Source organism: Physeter macrocephalus, chromosome 7, assembly GCF_002837175.3.
Source record: "Physeter macrocephalus isolate SW-GA chromosome 7, ASM283717v5, whole genome shotgun sequence".
NCBI lineage: Eukaryota > Metazoa > Chordata > Mammalia > Artiodactyla > Physeteridae > Physeter > Physeter macrocephalus.
Genome location: NC_041220.1, coordinates 27806925 through 27822098, shown reverse-complemented (window position 1 = coordinate 27822098; position 15174 = coordinate 27806925). Strand labels below are relative to the sequence as shown.

At 45.9% G+C, this 15174-nt stretch overlaps 1 long non-coding RNA gene across 1 annotated transcript; it reads left to right on the top strand.

The window, feature by feature from the left end:
• Positions 1-10667: 10667 nt before the first annotated feature.
• Positions 10668-11835, top strand: LOC114486524 (uncharacterized). Its single transcript, XR_003680382.2, has 3 exons — positions 10668-10748; positions 10861-11101; positions 11721-11835. It is a non-coding gene; the product is annotated as an uncharacterized lncRNA (long non-coding RNA).
• The last annotated feature ends 3339 nt before the right edge of the window (positions 11836-15174 follow it).

Below are 15174 nucleotides of genomic sequence, written 5' to 3'. Positions count from 1 at the left end.
GCAGAAAGCAAGAGCTGCTTGGTGAAGCTGAGGGAAGGTGCTGTCAATCACACCTGACCGTAGCTGGTTGCTACAGCAAAGGCTGGAGTAATAGGGTGAGTTTGTGAGACGCCGAACAATAGGTGTCTGATAAAGCGGTCATATTTGGCTTAAATGTTGGCATCACTTTAGCCTCTAAACCAACGTTGGCTACACATCCAACCTATTAGGTTAGCTTGAAGCTCTTCTCCTTTCCTCCACTGGGAGCTGGGAAGAGCCAAGGCAGTGTTGGGTCATGGTGCTACGGAAGGGAAGATGTGGCACATGAGAAGAGCAGGTAAAGGCCCTCTCACCTGTATGGCGCAGTCTTTTTAGAGTCCTCCCTTCTCTGGGGTTTGCTTTTTGATTTCTCTAACGAGATTGAGCCCTTCTAGGACTTGATTAAGGGGAAATCACTTGACAGGGACATGAGCTGTCTCCCACCTCAGAGAGCCTCGTTGACCTGGGAGAGCCCCATGAGAGCCCAGAACGAGGCCAGCGGCGAGGGACCGTCCCCCAGACTCGGTGGCCACCACAAGCCCAAGCAAAAGGCATCCTGGTGGCCCTCCTAGGTCCCAACTTCTCGTGAATGCAGGTCCAGCAAAGGGGTTGGTAGCCAGAACTCATTGAGGAATAAAAAAGTTACATTTGCCTGGCATTTTCTTTGTACTTGTATCTCCCACGGGGGCCTGGGGCTGAACAGCGAGGTATCTGTCCTCATGGAAAACAACTGACTGAAAATTGAAATGTTCAGATATTTCACCTGTTTCTTTCCATCTCTAACCCACAACTGGCAGTCCTTTCACTAATGGAAGATTGGGCTTAGCATGGTTACATAGAACATAGAGAGACTGCATAGAGAACACACACAATACAGATATAAACATTATAGATATGCATTTGTGTGAGAGCACCCAGAAGGAAGACCATGAATTTTATCATTCTGGAATTCACAATATTAAAAGATAGCACTTTTCATTTTTCCTTTGTGCCGCTGAAAATAAATACAGGTTGATGAAAGCATAACATATGAAAAGAATAATTAAGGGTCAAAGAAATCTCATTAATCAGAATATCCCCTAGCCCATCTTTTCTACAATTAAATAAATGGGCACAGCAATGGGTCATCACCGGGTCAAGGTCCCGTCTCTTTATGGCATCAGACAATAGACATGGCAGCAATCACTGAATATGCAGGAGTCTTGGTTATGCAACGAGGCCAATGTGTCTTTTTAAATGGGCAGAATAATAATTTCCCGTTGATGAAGGACTTTACAATTTGGCGTGTCTGCCTGTGAGGAAGGCTAAATTGTGTTCACACGTGATTTTGTGTCACGGGATCCTGCCTTTAAATATGAGCTCCTCACATTACCCATAATCCACTGCCTCCCTCATTATTATTCTCTGCACCTGTTCTCCACAGCCCAGAGTTTCCATCCCAGTGGCCTTGTTCTAAAGCAAGCCCAAGACTATCCAACCAATCACTTCTCCCGGCAAACCCCAGACTCCACTTCCACTCTAACCTTGACCAATTTCTCTCCTTTTCATTCATTATTTAGTGAGCAACCAATATGTGGAAAGTCATGTGCTGGCAGCTGGTAAGAAACAGATAAGTAAGATACATTCCCTAGCTTTAAGACATTTACCAACCCATAGAAGAAATGCACTTTTGAGCAAATGCATTATTATACCAGGAAAAAATACGCATAAATTGCTATAGAAATATTGAATAAAGAGTGACTACTTCCAACCAGGGTGACAGGAGGCTTTGTGGGGGACGGAGCATGCCAACTGCAATCTGAAGGCTGAGTAGGATTCTCAGAGGCGGGAAAAGTGGGGAGGGCATTCCAGATTGAGAGAACAGCTTGAGGAAAAGCAAGAAGGTGAGAAATTGCATGGTGGGTTCTGTTGTGCTAGAAGATTATAATGAAACCAAACAAAGCCAGCTTGTGCAGGGCTTCGAATCCCTTGTTAAGGAGCCTGAACATCTAAACGACTCTCTGGTTAATGAGAGCTAGGAAAAAATTTTGAGGAGGAGAATGGCAGGATCTAACCTGTGTTTTAGGAAGACAATTCTAGCAGCGCTGCAAAAGGAGGACTCGAAAGACAAAAAAGAACCAGAGAGATGTGGTAGGTTCAAATGTCCTGAACTGAAGCCACCATGTTCTCCCTTAAATCTGCCCCTTAACCATGTGTTCTTTAGACCAATAAGGGCACACCCACCCTCCAAGTTACTTGAGCTCCAAAACTTGGGGTCAACTTTGCCTCCTTCTGTCTCTCCTCTTCCTTTCTCTTCCTCCCTTGCTTTGGACCGCTGATCCATCAAATTCCTGTTCATTTTATCTGCCAAGACTTGTATGAATCGCTCCTGCCTTTCCCCTCTTCACATCTTGGCGCAGGTCCTCGGCATCCTTGCCAGGTGTCTCACAGTAATTTCCTCTCTGAACAGGACATTCTTGGGTAGAAAAGCCTGTGAAGAAGGTATTCTAGAGATCCGAAGAAAGTTCATGATCAGACTTGTAGACACAAAGGTGGTATCTGGAGCCAGCGGCGAGGGTGACAACACGATGGCAGCAAGAGCAACAACAACAAAGGCACCAAAGACAGAACCTTGGGAGACGCCAAGTTTACAGGAGGAGGAGGCCACACAGGAGACTGAGGAACAACAATCAGAGAAGTCACGGCCGAGCACAGCACTTAGAAGGAGCCGCGGGAAGAGGGTCACTTATATGCAACTGCACAGAAGCATGAGGAGGCCGAGGTTCAATTGCACAGCCTTTACCGATCTGCTGGTCCTTGGTGATCTTTCAGGATGCGGTGTCAGTGACAGGTTGGGGGTGGAAACCAAATTCCAACAGGTTAAAGAATGAATTGATGGTGAGCAGCTGGTGACAAGGAGAAAAGTCTACTCTTTTTTTTTTTTTTGCGGTACGCGGGCCTCTCGCTGTTGTGGCCCCTCCCGTTGCGGAGCACAGGCTCCGGACGCGCAGGCTCAGCGGCCGTGGCTCACGGGCCCAGCCGCTCCGCGGCACGTGGGATCCTCCCGGACCGGGGCATGTGGGATCTTCCCGGACCGGGGCACGAACCCGCGTCCCCTGCATCGGCAGGCGGACTCTCAACCACTGCGCCACCAGGGAAGCCCAAAGTCTACTCTTGTATGAAGTTTGGTAGTGAAAGAAAAAAAAAATCATGCGTGCCTCGTACTTGCCCAAAGATGTCAAATCATCCCTTCCCTCTCAGGGAGATCTAACCTGTCCCCATCCCTACTTCACAGTCCTTCGAAGAGAAGAGAAAGCTGCTGACCTTACAATCCCAGCCATGCTCCAAACCCACTTTCCTCATCATTTTTGGTATAACTCATCCTGTGAAGTGCATGTGGTCTGTCTTCACGCCATCCCTGCTCTTGCTATCTGCCTGGACCAGTTTCTGTCAGTCAAAGACATCTGCAGGAAATGGGCTGCATGGGTAAAATTTAGTAGTACTTCTCCTAAATACCAGAGTCTGGAGAATTGCAAATAAAGAAAAATGGTCAAGGGATGGAAAGCCACCCCCCACTACTGTGGCCAGAATGATAAAATAATAAGGATTCCAGTGTGAAAAGATGAAGGCTTAGAAAGGAATATGATAGGTCTCTTAAGCGACATGATGGAGGGACTTCCCTGATGGTCCAGTGGTTAAGACTCCATGCTTCCACTGCAGGGGGCACAGGTTTGATCCTGGTCAGGGAACTAAGATCCCACACGCAGTGCAGCCCAGCTAAAAAAAACAAACAAAAAGAAACCACGTGATGGATATGGCCAGAGAGGACAGACTCAGTCACCAAACTCCAGAAGATTAGACCTCAGGGATAAATCCTGAAGCTTAAAAGTGATTGTTTATGTTGGAGCCCTGGTCTCATGCTACACTGACTGTCATTTTCTGATGCGCTGCAAACCCCACCTTTGTGGAGAGCAGTGGGTCTCCAACCCTTCCGGGATGCACACCACTCAGCGGGGGTAAAAGAGCTACAACTCAGTGACCCTCCCCATGCCAACTCGCCAACAGGAAAAAAATAACCCTCATCAGACATAATGGAAAGAAAGGTACAGGGTTTTATGAGCTGGAAGTGAAATAATCTGTTTCTTATTAAATATCACGAGACAATTATTAATTCATGCCAGAAACACAAATATAAATATTATCATATTGAAAGCGTTTATTCTGAAGGAGACCATCTGGCAGGGCCTCACAGACCACACTTTGACAAGCAGAGTGTATGTGTCACCCTGGCGGGCTCTTCCATTAAAGCAGTGAATCCAGAGGAAGTGAAAATGGAAGGGTTTTTAAGGGGAGTACTTTGCAGTAATGACATCTGCCAGATACTTATCACATGTTTCTCTAGAGGTGAGCCAGCTTGTACAAATGCTATTACATGAAAACTTAAATTTTCAAAACAAGGGGTAGTGATTATTTCAGAACCTCTCCCCTTAAAATTGGATTCTCTTCTTGGGTACCAAATTCCAGAAGAGTATATACCTGCAAATGTATAGAGCATTCATTGTTTAACATAAATGTAGGAGGGAAGATGAAGGAAAATGTAGGAAAGAGAAGACACAATTATAGATTAACCAAAAATTGAAAATACAGAATCCTGAAAATATAAAGTAAATGCATGGTTCTTTCGGGTAAAATGCAGTTTTAAAAACCTCACACTGTCACTTTTTTGCAGGAAGGCAGGGGGATATCTATAATTTGGAAAACATCCCCCTCTCTGGAGACAGATGGAGCACTGGTTACACACAAAGTGGAGGAAACCCTGCACTCCAGAAAAGAAGAAACGCTGATGGCAGCTTGAAGAAACGCCTGATTCCCTTGAGGATCCATGTGGACCGTTTTCATCTGACTGCCCTACATTCTCAGAAGACTCTGAGCTTAATTTTGCTCACATCTTCTGCCTTCACTTGCTCCAAGGTGCTACTGTTGGTTGAATATCAGTGCTGTGTTGGAACCTTTCCTAAATCTCTCTCCTCTAAGTCACAAATCAAGTCCCGTGGGTAGTCCTAGAGAATCTCTGAAGAACAATTCCTCAGTCTAGAATAACGGAGGTCAGCAGAGCTGACCCTGATGGGCTTCCAGTACTTAGAGTTTATTCCCATCTTGGCCCTAACCCAAGACCACCAGGCATCCACCTACCAAAGTTCAATTGCTACATATGGAGTCATCTGAAAAGTGCCACATGATGCATCAAAACGATATTAATAGGATATACTGCATTCCTACTTACTTAGGCCTGTCTCAAACGTTAGTGAGAATGCCAGCATCTATCAATGAGGAGCTCCGTATCTGTCAGGGGTTTTGAGGCTACATGGTAGTTGGGGTTACTCAAGCCCTAATTACCTTTTAGTTAGGAGAGTGAGTAATTCAGATTACATTCTCTTCTCTTACTGTCTCTTCATATCAAACACTTTAGTGTGTATATTAGAAGTCGAAGAAACGGCCCCCATGCAATCCAAATCTCCTAGGAGAATTTGGAACCTCCATGTCAACACCTGTATTCCTCATATTTTTAAACGTTTAATAACTATCTGTAGTCCTTTTCAAAAGGTAAGACACGCACATGATAAGTAAAAACCAACCCAATGATTATGTTTCAGGAAGAATAATTTTGTTTGCATCTTCTGCTTTCCCTTTGCTCAAAGATACTCTGGGTTGAGCCTTTCCTAAATCTCTCTCCTGTATGCCACATACAAACTCCAATGGGTGGACTGAGAGAATTTATGGAATGAATTCCTCAGGCTAGAATAGTAAGCTTCTGGGGGTGGGGCGGTGAGGCGGGGGATGGCAGAGCTTCATACACCAGACTTTAAGCCAAGGGTCCTGACCTGCTATAAGCTTGGTTGCTGTTCTGCCATCTTTGTCCAAATTTATGATCTATTCAGGACAGCTCACTTAGTGACAAATTAGATTACAGGAATGAGGGAACAAACTATTTGCCTATGCTTCTTATAAGCTATTCGTCACAAAAAGGAATATTTAGGTAGGTAGATGAAGGATGAGTAAGAGAGAAAGAATGAGAGTTACAGAGAAATGGCAGGAATTTGGAGCATCTAATTTCATTTCCTCATTATATAAAAGAAGAAACCGTGGCATGTACGGGGTGGGGGAAGGTCAGAGAGGAGAGAGAGAGAGACAGAATGAAACAAAGATATTTGCTTAAAAATTTATAAAAATAATAATTTCTTCTATAAGTCATATTAACCCAAGGCGGTCTTATGGTTCAGTTTCAGGATCAAATCCCAGAAGAACAGTCCCACAGAAAAAATATAATTAACAGCAATTCAAGTCTTAGCCTCTCCTTAAAACACCAAAGAAGGGAGTACATTCTTGATGTTTATCCAAAGATCTTAAAGATCTTCTTAGGACATTTTCCTCACCTCAATGACAATGAACTCCTCCAAACCTACTCTTCTCATTCTCTCTAGAACCCCTTAAAGTTCTGCTCAGTGTTCAGGCCACATAGCCACTTCTCTCTCCTCCTCAGAACTTTTATATACATCAATTTAACCTTTCCAGTGTATTCCTCACCACCCCACATCCTAGAACTAAAGGTGTGGGCCTTCAGATTGAAAGAGCCTATCAGTATCAAGGAGGATAAACTTAAAAAATAAACTCACACATAGAGACATCATAATAAAACTCCAGAACATCAAGGTGAAAAAGACAGTGCTAAAAGAGTCTACAAAGGAGTGAGAGTCAGATCCACCACAGAAGTTTCAAGAAAATAATGGAACAATAGCTCAGAAATGCTCAGGAAAAATGAATTTGGACTTAGAGTTCCATAACAAGCCGAACTAACACTGGAGATGAAAATAAATTCTCAGGAAAATTTATTATCCACAGACACTCTCTGGTGGAGAAAGGAGAAGAACAAAGGAAAACCTACCAGAGAATGTACTCCAGCCAGAAGAAAAATGAATCCAAATGATAATGAAGGGGTAAAGGAGAATATATTCATTTTTTATTTTTGTAATTAAAAAGTAACTTTTGAAAAGATTGGGGAGAAAGAAAAATAGGAAATACAACTTAATTCTTCACTTTTATATCCATTCCATTTTACCTTTGTATAATATGTCATTACAGTTTACAAAATGCTTTCAGATAAACTGCCAGTAGCCATACTCACAGGACCTACAAAAATATGTTTTAGGAGGGACCATGTTGGAACAACTAATAATTCCAATAAAACCTGGAATTGCCTTTCCTGAGGGTGGTAATGCTCTTCTTGCCATGGAAGCTGACTGCCTTGCACAATCATCATAATGACAATGATAGTGGCTCTGAGGAGGGGTGATGAACGTCAGGTTTAGCAGACTGTTTTTCTTACTCTGCCTACCAAGTTGGACTAGATTGTGAATTGCTAGGGAAGGAGCTCAACAGAAGTAAGAACTATAAAATTTCAGACCAGCTGATGCACTGAAAAGGGACTCGTTAGATGCTCAGGCTATGAGGGCAGGGGACTAGAAACCTCTCGCTGCCAGGATGTAGCCAAAGGGACCCACTCTGTGCAAGAGGCCTGCTAATAAAAGACCTTAGGCTCCACAGAGGCTTCTGTTGAGAGGTCTATGGTGCTATTGCCTATGATGACACACACGATGAATTTAGGGCTTGGAATCTCTTGCTTGAACTTTTTGACGCTATCCCGGTGTGTGCCAGAAAAAGAGCAGCTGTCGAAAAGCAAAAATTTTCCTGTCTCTAAAAATAAAATGCTGGCAACACTTCAGACCCCTGTGCCAAGATCTGGCCCTTCCCAGGATAAACAATAGGTGGCCAAGCTGATGAGAGGCAGGCACTGAGCCCTAGGTCCAGCCTGGAATGCCTAGGTACGGCCATGTGCAGCTGTAAAGCTAGAAGCCAGAGGGGGCCCTCCCTTCTCCACAGCTGATGGAGGGTAGCTCCAGCCCCCCAGCCAGGGACCAGTTGCAGCAGACTTGGGTTACACCAGAAACCTAGACGCAGCTGAGGTCATAGAACTCCCACCAACCCCTGCCCTCACAGCCCTGGGGTGCACGGTGACGGATCTGAGGGCCTGTGAGATCCTGTCCAGAGAAAGTTCCCTACGAAGGAAAGTTTCATAAGGATCTATCTGCATTCATCACTCAGCGCTGTGGCCATCCCCTGTCAAAACCCATCATGCCCAGCTGAGAGCCCTCACCTGCTAGACGCAGGCCCCATAAACCACCTTAGTGTGGAGATGCTATAATAACTCATCCTTCCCTCTCTAATTCCCTCGCAACTCCTCAAATGCTTCTACAGCACTGTTCCAGCCCCTGTGCCTTGGCATTAGGGTTCAAATCTTCCCGAGACCATAAGCTTGGCTTTTTGCTGGTTTGGGGAGTTAAAGGGGCTAAGAGGGGGTTAGGGGAAGAGAGGGACTAAATACAGCAAATATTTGCAGACATAATCACTCCAGAAACATGCTTCAGTGGGACAGAGTGTAGGGTCGACCCAGATGACGGATGTCATTCACCCAAGCGTCATATCATAAATAAAACTGAATGAGCCCATTCTCCTACGGAACCAGAGCGACGCCTGTCCACACTATAAATATTTCTGTAGTCATGGTCCTTAAAAGACTTTTTCCAGGTAAGTAGACTTTAGTTAAGCAGAGCTTTTCCCACCATTACGGAATAGTAGCTGCAGCTTTTCAACGGGTATTCCACGGAAAGGAAAAGAAAAAGAAGAAAGAAGAAAAGGAAAAAATAAGGCTCTTTCCCAGGAGGCTGGTGCTTGGAGATCTCATTTGTGCCAGTCAAGGTTCATTCTCATTCAGAAAGTGACAGCCATCAATGGGGTGGCGGAAACCAGAGGAAGCTCTATCGGTCTCCTTGGGCCCAGGTCTGGGTAATGAAGGGAGCGCAAGAAGATACTAGTCACCCACGTCCAGACCCCTCCCACCACCTCTGCCAGGTGAGACCGTCTCCTGTGTGTCTGGGTGTCGGGGAGTGTTCATGTAAAGTCCACCACTCCTGCTTTTATTTGCTCCTGATTGCATAAAGCAGGGCACCCCAGAAACGCTGCCAGCATCTGACCCGCTTTTCCCGCTCTCTTCACCTCACACCCTCCGCCAAGAACAAACCCCCCATGGGCTCCCAGCAGCAGTCATACTCCCCTCCTCCAAGGCACTGTGGCAATCCTGCCACCTGGAGCTCCGGAGCCATTGTCTCCACAACAGTTCACGCTAATTTTCATGTCACTTTGCAGTTTACTCATCTCTTCAATGTACCAAAACCCCAGCCCAAGTCCACCAAGCCAGTTTCTTTCCCAGGGCTGGCCTTCTGCCAGGGCTCCCTTCCCCTCCAAACCTCAGGGTGGCCCCTGCTATGTCAGCCTGAACTGGCCTCTCTGGGAAAATTTCATGTTTGGTTTGGTTCTAGTCTCAGGAAATCTTGTTTCACCAGGAACAAGAGTCTTTGGTTTTGTGCAGTGAGTCACAGGCCGCCTTGACCATGCCTATCTGGGCAGGCTGGGGCTGCCATGTATGGACCTCGATCTGTGCCACCCACCTCTCCGTGTAAGTCGCAGCTCTTTGCCAGGACAGCCTGATTCATAAAACTCAGCACATTCCTTAAGCGTTGGATAGTCTTTCCTTGCTATTACTTTGCTTTTGTTTTAGGCAGCACCTGGTTTCATTTTAAAAATTCAAATAAAATCTCACGGTCGGGGCTCAGGTGGGGTGGGGGGATAGGAAGGAAAGAAAAAAAGAATGGAGTGAAGCCTAGGTTAGGGGAAGGAAGAAAGGGCTGTAACTCCCCAAATAGGCAAGACCCAGAGCAGGACAGAGAGTGAGGGGCAGAGTAAAAGGCAGCGGGGAGAGAGAGAGAGAGAGAGAGAGAGAGAGAGAGAGACAGGGAATGTGCTAGAATTGAACCTAATTTGGGGAGGAGACTGACATCATGTGCTTTATCACATAAAGAAAAATGAATTTTTCTTTATGTGATAAAGCACATGATGTCAGTCTCCTCCCCAAATTAGGCCCCAGGTCTCACTTAGTCCTTTACTCATAAACCATGGGATCTTCCGTAAACCCCTACACTTTCTGAGTCTCCCCAATAAACTGACAGACTTCTTTTTGACGAATTCTAAGGAACTTTCCAGTTATAACACTATGATTCTACGAACCTATCTGTTCCCTTTTTTCTTAGACCACAAACCCCAACCCATGTGTATGGGAATATTTTTCCAGAGGCTAACATTTGTTTTTTGTCTTTAGAGGACAGAGGAATGGGGGACAGCAAGGGAGAAGGTGTAGACCCAACCGTATAAATGTTTCTGGTCAAACCGAATTTCTGTGGCCAGGTTATTTTGTAAAATCATCCGTAAAGCTGTTCACACGGGGTTTCAGAATTTAAAGAGTATTCTATTAAGCTATGCTTTGCATTCCGGAAAAAAAAAAACCAAACACAAACACTGAAAGAAACAATGAATAATACCTATTAACATAGAGAACAGTGTTTTCTTGTTGTGGTAAAATGTATTAATTACAGCACAAGACCAAGACCGTTAGGTATTTAGACCTTCAACAGAGGCCGTCACCTCCCTCTGCCGGAGATCCTCTCCACGAGGCTGGCCAGGGCAAAACCCTGAAGGTTTCTGAGTGGCTCCAAGGGCAGCATTCCAAAGCACGGTTTGGAGACCTTAAAAAAACCATACGAAGAGATCCCGGGAATCAGACCAGATGGCTTCCCGGGAAGGTATTTAGCCTAACTTGGGCTAAAGAACAAAAATAACCACTAGGAGGTTTGGGAAGGGGGGCGGTATGTAGGGGTGGTGGTGCGACTTTTAATTACCTTTTCTATTTAACAGAAATCATACGGAGAAGGACGGCTTGGTAAATGGGAGTAAACGGGGCACCGGACAGAGACCCGGGCGCGGAGGAAGAGGTGTAGCAGGAGGCAGCTACTTCCATAACCACACGTGGTTCGGCGTCCCCCGGTGGGACAGCAGCCGCGGAGGCCCTTCGCGCCCTGGACGGCGGCGTTGCCTTCCCGCACGCAGGGCCTCCGCGCCCTCCCTCCAGCGCGCTCGGCGCGGGCGGGGGCAACGGGTAGGAGGGTGGCGGTGGGAATGCAGTGGGAGGAGGGTCGCAGAGCCGGAGGAGAAAGAGGAGAAGGCGCCGGACACTAGATCCGGCGGGGGGAGGAGGATCTTGGAGGGAGGAGGAGGATCTGCGGAGAGGCGTGAGGAGAGCGGACGGGAGGAGCCGGGAGACCAAGACGGCGGCGGGGAGGGGCCGGGCCGTGGGCGGGGCGGGGCGTGGGCGGGGCTTATGGAGGCTCGAGGCCCCTCCGGAGGGAGCCGAGGCGAGAAAGGCCGCGACTCGCACCGCCCCCAGGCTCCGCCCCCGCCGCGACGCGGGCCGCTCCTCCTTGCCAGCTTGCTTCCCGGCGGCGCCTCGCGCGGAGGAAGACCTGGCGGTGCAAGGCTGCAGCTCTGCCGGCTATTGCTCTGAATACAAAAGAGCCTTTCTCACGCCCCTGCGCCCTTCCCGGCCCGGGACCCCCGGACGGAAGGGACTGGCTCGTTGGACGCTGGAGCCGACAGCTGTCGGGGCCACACCACCATTTCTGTGGTTCTTGCAGAGAAGTGTGGTTCCAAGTATTTGTTTTAAAGGAAATTTTAATAATGATTATAACGATGACTTTTGTCCCCTCTTCCAATTTAAGAGAAAAAACAAACTGAGGGATGAAGGCGTTTGAAGCCCCGGAAAGTGACCAAGAAAGCTAACCTGCCCAGGTCCGGGTCCTCCCGGGCCCTCTCATACCTCAAAGGCGTTAATTAAGCAAGCTCGGGGCCTCCAGCTTTGTGGCTTCGTTTTCCGACTCAGCTAAATGATGAGAACAGTCCTCCCAGACTGTAAACGGAGTATTGATCAGCTTCTGAGTCTTCAGATGAGCTAGGCTTGCTTGTAGAATTACATGGCTCCCGAAGCTGGAAAAAAAAATGGCCTGGTTGTCAGCACTCGCCCATCCGCTAAGGTTACTTTTTTGCACAGAATTGGAAATTAAATTGCCAAGACCTCGATAACGAGCAGAAATTGGGATTGTTCCTGCATTTTCTTCCACCTCCTTTAACCTTCCTATTTCATGTATCGTGTCTGTGTCAGGAAGCCCAGATCAATAAGCAGGAGAGGAAAAAAAGGCAAGAACTCTTGGAATCAATAACCGAACCATTCACTGCTTCTCTACTGCCCCTTAATCATCCTTTAGCGGTAAGATTTTTTTCCCCTGTCTTCCCTGCCATCCCTTTAGTCCAGACATTCCTGGGCGTGGATGTCTCAGCTTTCCAGCGTTACATCAGGAACTTCTTGAAGACAGGACCCAGAAATATAAATATGCAGAAGATGGTTACCAAAAGCATTAGACACCAAGCAAATACTTTTTAAAGTGAGAATACCGTTAATGATGGTTGAAATTTTCATTCAGTCCTTACTTATTGCTGAAAATCTCATTCAGTCCCTACTTGCTGCCGATGCAGGAATGTGTACATTTTACATCAGTGCTTGTTCCCATTCCCCCAAATATAATGCCTATTTTTTTTCAAATTAAGATTTTTGCCTTGTCCTATAAATTACAAGTTGTGATTTATTCTTTACTCAGAGCTCTAGGCCCAAGGCTTCCCAAACAAGTACCCCATATTAATTGTGTGGGGTGTGCCTGTGTGTGTGTGTGTGTTGTACTTTTAGCCTGTTGCACCATATAAACAAGAGCAGGATGTAATGTCATTAATTTGTCGGGAATTGTTGACTAAAAAGAAGCTACTGTGAGTATAGAAAATTCACTTTAGGGGAGGGGGTCGGGGAAGCACCTCGAAGAGACAGGCAACTGTTCCCTGGAACAGCTGCGGACACTGGCAGCGGAATTGCTTGGCATCAGTACAACTCTGTGCAGCAAGAGGGATTTATTTATTTAACAATAGTTCATGATTCTCCCGGGCAACTCCCAGGAGTCCAGCTAGCAGTAAATATACTTTCAGGAAATCAGCTACCCTTCCTAGAAGCAGGCATCACCCTACAGGGAAGGGAGGTCCCTGGCTGCCCGCATAATACAACATTCAGTGGACTGCCCAGCTTCAAATGCCCCCGAATAACTCCCTCCACAGCCTGCCATAGCCCTGCCCTCCCGTGCTAGGAACGTTACCTGGTAACCTTCTGGAAGGCCACCATTAAATAGATTAGCTACCTGGGAACGGAGGTGGGCCGTTCAACCCTGTCCCATTAGCTAAATTTATCAGATAAGCTAGTTGGTGCCCACAGACTAGGATTTTCCAAAGTGATATGTATATATACTGGTGGTTCTTATGAGATAATGTTAGGTGGTACTTGAGTAACATTTTTTATTTTAATGGTCAGGTTTCGTTTTTTTTTGGCCTCGCTGTGGTGTGGCATGTGGGATCTTAGTTCCCCCACCAGGGATTGAACCCGTGCCCCCTGCAGTGGAAGTGCGGGGTCTTAACCAATGGACCACCAGGGAAGTCCAGGTTTTTTTGTCTAATGCACATAACTAGCATACCAAACCCATGGTATTGTAAATATAATTACTTAGGGTGAGGCCACATTTTTTAAGTCAATTTAAAGAGAAATCTTAATAAGCAAAAGTAATAGGATAGCAGAAATCGTTGTAACTTTTATATTAAATGAGGTGAAGTCAGTAGGGTGCTTGTAGAAACCAGTTTTTATTCTTTCTTTCTCTGGAAGTCTCTGCCAGAACTCTTAAGATATAAGAAGAATCCCATTTTCACATCCTGTTAAAAATTACTGGGTTTTGAGAATGTCTGAGTAGGCAAGACAAAGCCCCTGCTCTGGAGGGCCATGTCAGGGGGAGCGGGGACAGGAGATGTTGGGTAGCAGAACAGGCACATGAGGAAGCTGAGCCCAGGACCCTGGGCACCCACGGTGGGTCCCCAGAAGGGGAGGACAATCTGAGAACTTATTGCCTTTTTCACAAGAGGTGGAATCCAGCAAATCCCTGATGTCACTGATGAGAATTTGGACCGTAGGAGAGAAATTCCAGTCCCTAAAAGCCTCTTTGAGGCGTTTCCAAAATAACTGTAGAGATCTAAACAAGAAATGTCATGATGCTTTTGGGAAGACTGCTTATCAGAATAGTCTATTTCTATAGTCTTTTCTATTTATCACATGATTGTAAATTGTGGATTACCTTCACACCAATTCTAAACATACACACACCTCCACCCTCACAGCTACACTGTGCAAAATTACTGACACTCCCAGGGATCCACTGTTGGGTGACAAGTGAAAAGATTCTTACTTGCTTCAGGAACTCTCTCCTTAGTCAACTGTACTTCATCAGGTTCTCAGATGCTGGCTTTTTAATTCTCATATCTGGCATGAAGAGACAGCCAGCCAGTGTGTAAGTGCTCGTGGCAGAGTCTATCATAGTATGAATAAATGAACTATACAGACATTCCTAAACCATTTTTTAATCAATAGTTCATACTACCTACCACACACACACACACACACACACACACACACGCTACCCTCCCACCCCGACCCCCAGCTTCTGTCACCATCACAACCTTTTCACAGGTACACCCTTTTTCAGAGCTGCTGCTAGCAGTGCCTCTATGGGAATCCTACCATGCTTACAGTTAGGAGAGGTACGTGCAATGACGTAACAAAGAGCATCATGGGAGGAAGGGGGCAAAAATGCAAAAGGCCTTAAATGACTTCAGACTCTGGAATGGATGAAGATATCGGATAAAGATCATAATTACAGTAAAGGCAGAACATGAATGTAAAGTGATAGTTTTGGATTGGACTTACTGGTTCTTTCATAACTTGGAGGTGCTAGAGGAAAATCCCCAGACAGAATTTGGTGTGCCAGTGAAAAAGAGAGATAAAAATAAAACCAACCACATTCACAATAGAAACTTAATAAAATTCCATTTCCACTGTGTTGTCCTCCCCATTCAAAAGGCATTTGATACTGCTGTCAGCAGCCACTATACTAACAGATACTAGCAATAGAATAGAAAGACAAAATTGGAGAAAATATTTATAAAATTGCTATCCTTATATGCAAATAGCTTACACAAGCCAATAAGAAAAAGCTAAACACCCTGGTAGAAAAATGGGCAAAGGAGGTGAATACAATC